We start from the raw sequence: 7,994 nt of genomic DNA, 5'->3' as shown, positions 1-7,994 counted from the left end.
GTGTGCCTCATGCAAACCCCCACAACAAACGAGTCGGAAATGTGCCGAAGAGGCTCTTGTGCTCATCAACATGGGGACAAGGTACCCCCCAGGTTTAGGGCATATACCCTGTTATGGTTCAGGAGAGAGGAGCACAAGCTCACTCCCTTTTTCCTGGCCTGTGAGAATGCATGCTCGGATAAGGGGCTGGTTTGGATTTTTTTTCCTTGTTTTTTTTTTACACTCTTAAGCCCCGTACACACACACAGATCGTCGTCATACAAATGTTCGTCTTTTCTCCCCGGGATGTCGGTGTCTGTTGAAAAGTGCAAAGACAGCACAAGGACAGCACAAGAATTTTGTCCGCAGACTTCAGCTGACTGCAGAAGTGATGTCATGTAATGGTTAACTTTCCCTGTGTTTTTTATTTTCTGAGCATGCCCAGTCTTGCAAATCTGCGGTCTGTCGGCTGATTTCTGTACTGACAGGCGAACAATCGTCCGTTCTGGTGTCTGCAGACAAAAATTTTCATGTTTGCAAGAAAGACTCTTGTCCACGGATTGTGTGCAGACAGCTGTCGGAGGTACCATACTAACACGCGTACAATCGGCAGATCTTTCGTCCGCCGACGTTTGTATGACGACGATCTGTGTGTGTGTACGGGGCTTAAGACTCAAGATTCTGGCATAGACTTTAGGGAGACTCAACGTTGTTGTTTTTTGGGGGGGGTTTGCATGGGTTCACCTTTGACATCCATATTAGCCCCCTATTAAAGATAGTGGTCTGGTATATTTTTTTGTGTGGCCGGTTTATCATTAACATCTATATCAGACCTTCATCTAGTGTAAGGGCCTCTAAGTCCCCATTCACACTAGTGCGACATGTCAGGCGACTTGGTCGCCTGACAAGTTGCGGTGGGTCGCTCGCCATTGATTAGCACAGGACCCGTTCTAATAGGAGCGACACAAGTCGCTCCGACTTAGAAAAAGGGTCCTGTACTACGTTGAGGGTGACCTGGAGGCGACTTGCATGGACTTCAATGATATGAAGTCCATGCAAGTCGCGCCGAGGTCGCGGTGCACGCTGTGCACCGCGACTTCACAGGTCGCCCCATCAAGTCGTGTCGCCTCTGTCTAAACGGGGTCTAATAGATAAAGCTAACTCCTGGACTTTTGTTTAGAAACAGAAGTAAGTGGCCAAAGCTTTTTTTTTTTTGCCAGCAATTTCTTTGGCATTTTTTTTTTTTATTTGTAAATGTCAATTTGCGGTGTCCAGCCCCCCATGGCATTTGTTTGACAATCCCTTGACTAGTCTAGAAAATGGCAATTACAGTTTTTTACTATTTGGCTCCCATTGACTTCAATAAGATATGGATTCAGCACCCAAACTTTAGTTGCGTTCTGTGAACCAGCCTCGCACAGAACCCAGGTACATTCAGTTCATCCCTAATGGACAATTGTCGCCAAAACATTTGTCCCTTTTGGAAGATTTACCTTCATCTCTTGCTATCATAACAACTCTAAAATGTAGATTTTCCCTTACTTTCTGTCTCAGTGACAATGGTTACCAGGACAAATAAAGGAATTACTCTCCCTAGTGGAGACACAGGGGTAAACCCCTTATGACTCTATCCAAAAATAGAAAAACATGGTTTGCCTTTACATGCATTGTTAACCACTTTACAACCGCCCGCCGCAGTTATACTGCAGCAGGCAGCCACTCCTGCGCAATCCGACGTAGGTATACGTCGGTCGCACGCAGGGAGCTAGGGGGCGAGCGTGCGTCGGCGCGCTCCTGCCCCCGCTCATCTGCGGGGAAGCCAATGCACGGGGCAGGCAGCTCCGATTGCCGCTTGACACCCGCGATCGCTCCCCGCTGTTGGAAACGCAGCTCACCGTTTTTCTCCCTGGAATGATCATAGAGCCCCTGTGATCCTTCTATATAGGATCACAGGTCTCTATGATCCTTTCACAAGTCACGCCCACCCCCCCAAAAGTTAGAATCACTCCCATAGGCTCACATTTAACCCCTTGATTACCCACAATGTTAACCCCTTCCCTGCCAGTGTCATTATTACAGTAACAGTGCATATTTTTAGCACTGATAACTGTAGTAATGTCACTGGTCCCCCCAAAAGTGTCAGTCAGCAGTCCGATCTGACTGCCGCAATGTCGCAGTCCCGCAAAAAATCACAGCTCGCCGCCATTACTAAAAAAAAAAAACAACAATAAAAATTACATAAATGTTTCCCGTAGTTAGTGGACGCGATAACTTTTGCTTATTGCCATTTTTTTAACATTTTTTCATAAAAAAAATTTAGGAAATAAAATATGATTTAAAAAAAATAATTCACTTCATCAGTTGGATAAATATGAACTACCAAATAAGAATAGTTGATATTTATTATTTTCAGCCAGCTAGTGGAGCTCTAAACTCCTTTCTACATGTTTACCAGTTCCAGTGAAGTTCAAATTACACAAAAAACTACAGTCATCAGACTTTTCTCTCTGCTCTCTCCTGTCTCTCACTCCTCTATTACAATCTACAGAACTGTATGAAGCTTCAGTTAAAGGAAAGTGGCCAGAAGGGGTAAATATTGCTTTACAAAACATAAGTTTAATATGTGTGAAAATTAGAAAAAAATTACCAAAAATCTGAGTTTACCAACAGCTCCAGTAAAAAAAGTGGTTGTAAACCTCAGACACAAAATATATACAAAGCACATCCTTCTATACTGTGTACTTGCCTCTATTCAGAGCACCGAGTGTGATTTCTGTTTGCTGCCTTGTTCAGCTGTTATCTGTATAAGTCACTTCTAGCAGCTTTTACCAACACGGAAAGGTGTCCCTTCAATGAGGGATTAGAGCTCCCCTCCTTGAGATCTGCAATGTGAGATCCCAACCCCTGTTGCTAGGGTAAGAAAAAATCCTTTGAACCTTGAGATTTCAGCCAGATAAAAGGAGGTGCAAAGTAAGCAGTGTCTGCTGATCTCTTTTTAGCTAACTCATAGTGTTATGGGAATCCTGGTGTGTATGCAATGTTTATTCGAACAATATCAGGGCACCTTTTCCTATCACTGACCACTGACATCAGGGCTTCTTTCCCTATTACTAAAGTTTAATGCCAAGGCATTTTTTTTATTATCACCGACCAACAACAGTGTTGGAGCTTTCTTTATCCCACCAGCCACTGACACTGGGGCAATGCCAGGATGTTCATTCTTCTACTCACATCAACACCAGGACATTCTTCCTTTAACTTACTACTAACCTATGGACATTCTATCAGATGCCACTGCATCCTCCTACTAGCCATCGTTGCCAGGGCATTTATTCCACTGACCAATGATACCGGGGCATTTTCCTTTCAATAACCACTTATGTTGGGGTATTTTTTTCCTTCCACTGATGCTGGGGCGCTTTTTATTTTTACTAACTAGCCTTGTCTATTTATTTCAAATATTATTATTATACAGGATTTATATAGCGCCTACAGTTTGGGCAGACAGTACAGTTACAATACAATTCAATACAGGAGGAATTAGAGAGCCCTGATCCTTAGAGCTTTAATATAAACTATGACTGCTAACATAATGTAGACTGAAGCACTCTGCGCCATGTGCTGAGTGCCCTATATCCTAGATTGCTGCATACTGTCTGCAGCACAATATTCTAAGCACAACTGTTCTCTTTAAAAGGAAATCCTAGCTACAGGGTGTTGCTTTGACTGATTGTGTCTAGGTAGTTGCATATGTTTGTGTATTGGTGTATTTGTGTATTGGTGGCCATTTAAAAAAGCACAATTTGCTTTTACACATCACAGCTATTCTATGTGTATAAAGCTCTCAGAGGAAAGCATATTTATTAACAATTTTACCTCTCTTTCTGACCAAGAAGAGAAGAAAATGGTATTTTCAGCAAATGGCCGTGATGTGGTATGAAAATGAGGAAGAGAGGGATTTGTGGCCATGAACTCGCAACATACTCCTAATGGAAATTAAAACATAAAGGCAGGAAAAATAGCAGTTGAAAAATGTTCTAAAAGGTTTGGTTCCAAAGGTAGAAGGTTTTGTTCTATGCAGTAAGGTAAAAAAAAAAAAAAAACTTGCTTTCCCTGCAGCTCCCCTTAAATACATACCTGAGCCTTATCCCAATCCTGCGATGTGCATGAGAGCCAAGGCTCCTTCAGGTTTCTCGCTCCTTATTGGTTCAGATGCAGCAGCAGGAGCTATAGGCTTATGGAAACACAGAGCAGGGCTCGGGAGCGAGCATGCACGAGTGCCCTCATAGCAAGTGGCTGGCTACTAGGGCACTTTGCCAGGGAGTGGGGGGGACCTTATAGAGCCAAGAGTGCCAGCGGGGGGGGGGGGGGGATGACGACTCAAGAAGAGGAGGATCTGGGCTGCTCAGTGCAAAACAGTTGCAAAGAAAAGGTAAGTATACCATGTTTGTTGCTTAAAAAAAAAAATAGCCTTTAGGATTACTTTAATAAAAAATCATGTTGGAGAAGGACCATGCATGAATAATTGTGTTTTTATTGACTGCTTAACTGTAAATATACGTCATTACTTTGACAATAAATACCGGGGTTATGGCAGCAGCTAGCTGCCATAACCCTGGTATCTTTATTTACAGCAGGTGGCCGGTTTTCTGATAAAAGTGGTCCCAGGGATGCAATTGTGGCGGGATCACTTTTATAGGCGGTGGGAGCAGTGCCCACTCCTGCCACTTCCTGAGTTTACTGGAGCTGTTGGTAAACCCAGAAGTGATCCCATCTGATCCGTGACTGGGCAAGAAGTAAAGTGATGACCTCTGACATTACTTCTGGTTCTCGGCAACAACTTTTTTTTTTTCCCCTAAAAGTAAAAATTCAATTTTTTTTGTTTTTTGCTTTTGTTGCTTTAAAAGGTAAATAGGAGATCTGGGGTCTCTTTTTGACCCCAGATCTCTCAAAAGAGGACCTGTCATGCTTCTTATTTTTATTACAAAAGATGTTTAGATTCCATGTAATAGGGAAAGAAAAACAAATTAAAGGGACAGTGTAAAAGGAAAATAAATAAGAAAAAAAAAAAATTAAAGCGCCCAGACCCTCTGAGCTAGTGCACAGAAGAGAACACATACGTAAATCGCGCCCGCATATGTAATCAGTGTTCAAACCACACATGTGAGGTATTGTCACGATCATTAGAGCAGGAGCAATAATTCTAGCACAAGACCTCCTCTGTAACTCTAAACAGGTAACCTATAAAAGATTTTAAAATGTCACCTATGGAGATTTTAAATACCATTGTTTGTCGCCATTCCTAGATCGTGTACAATTTTAAAGCATAACATGTTAGGTATTTACTTGGCATAACATCATCTTTCACATTATGACATAAACTGTCTGTGCGACATACAGTATTGCAACAACCGCCATTTTAGTCTCTAGTGTCTCTGTTAAAAAAAATATATATATGTTTGGGGATTCTAAGTAATTTTCTAGAAAAAATTCTGATTTTTACTTTTTTAACAACAAATGTTAGAAAAAGGCCTGGTCTCAAAGTGGTTAAATCAAGACTGCGGGGTTGATTTCCTAAAACTGGAGAGTGCAAAATCGGGTGAAGTTCTGCATAGAAACCAGCTTTCAGGTTTTTTTTGTCAAAGCGAATTGAACAAACTGAAGTTAGAAGCTGATTGGCTACCATGCACATCTTCACCAGATTATGCACTCTCCAGCTTTAGTAAATCAACCCGTGTGTTTTTATGTCTATACCAATACAGTCTGGTACAAGTGTCACAGAAATGCTATGATATTATTTAAAATGCACTTATCCTGCATGGTCCCTCTTCAATTGTTCTTTTTTTCTTTTATTTCTATTATTTTTACTGCCTTCATAAATAAGGGAATATTTGGGATGCTACCCACACTAGACCAAAGGATGTGTATAAAAATCTAGTTCTCCATATTGAGCAATACTTATACACAGCCACACCAGCATCAATGCTTGCAGAAGATGCTGTAGTGCATTTATTTTAGTAGTGCTGATCAGGATAAGGATGACATTTTGGCAAGACCTCACGTGTAGAGTGCCATTTGACTTCTGTCTGCATGTACTGTCAATGTCAAGTAGTGTTTGTTGAGAGTAACACTTGCACTAGCAACACTTGCTTCTTTTTTAAACAAGTTAGAATTTACTTACTCACGTGCTGTCACTGCAAACTTTAAAGAAAAAAATATGCACAGATTTATGGGTGGAATTGCTAAAACTATGATATAGGGCAGTGATGGCAAACCTTGGCACCCCAGATGTTTTGGAACTACATTTCCCATGATGCTTAACTACACTGCAGAGCACAGGAGCATCATGGGAAATATAGTCCTAAAACATCTGGGGTGCCAAGGTTCGCCATCACTGATATAAGGTATTGTTTTTTTTTTTTAGAACATTTGCCATAGAATGTCATTACCAAGACAAACATCACAAGGGTCAATAAAAACAATATGCTATTTTTATTATTTTTAAAGGTCTATTGTTCAAAACAACATCCCATAAAAAAAAAAAACGAAAAAAAAAAAACATAAAACCAACTTAGCAATGTGCCAGTCGCTTAATTTTGGTTCATTACCGTAAAACATATATACATATTTACCAGATGAACTTTCTCAAATATATTGCATTCTTTTGTACGCATTTACATCTGACAGCAAATAGGTAGTGGGGTTATTTGCATTTTTCAACAATAAAGACCATTTTCCTGAGAATCTTTGTTCTTCAAAGTAAAATTAAAATTAGAGAAATAGAAAACACAAAACGCTAGCTTCATTCTTCTAAAAGGGTTGCCTGTCACAAACGGGGAACATTATAAAAAAAAAAGCCAGCTTAACATTATTAAATAATTAAAAGTACCATTAAGTTACATTGTATACATTTGATACAAAAGTTGTTAAATCTTATGTAAATGATTTAACACTGATTGCTGCAATGAAAATTGCACTTCTTTTCTCTTCAAAAAAATATTGTATTATGGAAAAAATACAATTTTCTACCCTGTACGTAAATAGAGATGGCTTAAACCAGTCACATTACTTAATAAACACAAAAACCCTCCACCTGAACATTGGTTTCAGAAATGCTGCATAATGTCATGGATACAAGTTTTGTTTGAACCATAAAGAGATTTCTGTACACCTGTATGGGAATGGAAATGATTGAATATAACAGTAACTACAGGTGAAAATGCAAGGCCATCCTTCTCTACATATTTGGTCACCACCAATACTGAAAAGATATACTAATGGTTTGGAAAAAAACAAATATGTATTCACATCACACAGCCAGTCATTTTAAAGCAGAATTCCAGACACATTTTTTAAAGTTTAAATAGAGTGGGGAAAATTGAAAAACCTCTGTCATGGATTTAGTGCAGCCTGGGAGCTTTTCTTTAATTTTATGTTGTGTCAACGAGATTGAAAGTAAGAAGAATCTCTCAAGTGGAGACCCAGGCAGCAATAAAAGTTTGTATTAGTAAAGCAGGGAATGGTTAGAACCCCTATGGGTTTAGGTTGATATAAACACAGGCCAAAAAAAAAAAAAAGTCAGTGGTTTAAACCAGTGCAAAATCTGTACAAAAATGAGAAAAAAATATATATATTAATAAATACAAGTTTGGCTGGAGTTCTACTTTAAGGAAAAATAAAAAATAATTTGACCGAGCAGACTGAAAATTACTAGGAAAAAATGATATTGTCTTTTATGCATTTCTGTTTACCTTTCTAGAGGATGACTCGCATATTTAAAGAACAAGTAGAACTTCAAACAAATGAACAAATCATTTATGTTCACCCCAAACCTAAAGTACCCTACTGTCCCCTTCCCCAGATGCGTACCTACCTCCATCCCATCCTTCTTTAAAATGCTGTTATGTGCTGGTTTCGCCTGCACAGTAGATCCCCATAGACTTGGATGAGAAGAATTCAGGAGGCCACAGGAATGAGTTAGAGGCAAGTATGCAACTCAGAGTTGGGGATAGTGG

The sequence above is a fragment of the Pelophylax lessonae genome, assembly GCF_965119305.1.
Source record: "Pelophylax lessonae genome assembly, chromosome: 5".
Lineage (NCBI taxonomy): Eukaryota > Metazoa > Chordata > Amphibia > Anura > Ranidae > Pelophylax > Pelophylax lessonae.
This window is presented reverse-complemented; position numbering follows the sequence as displayed.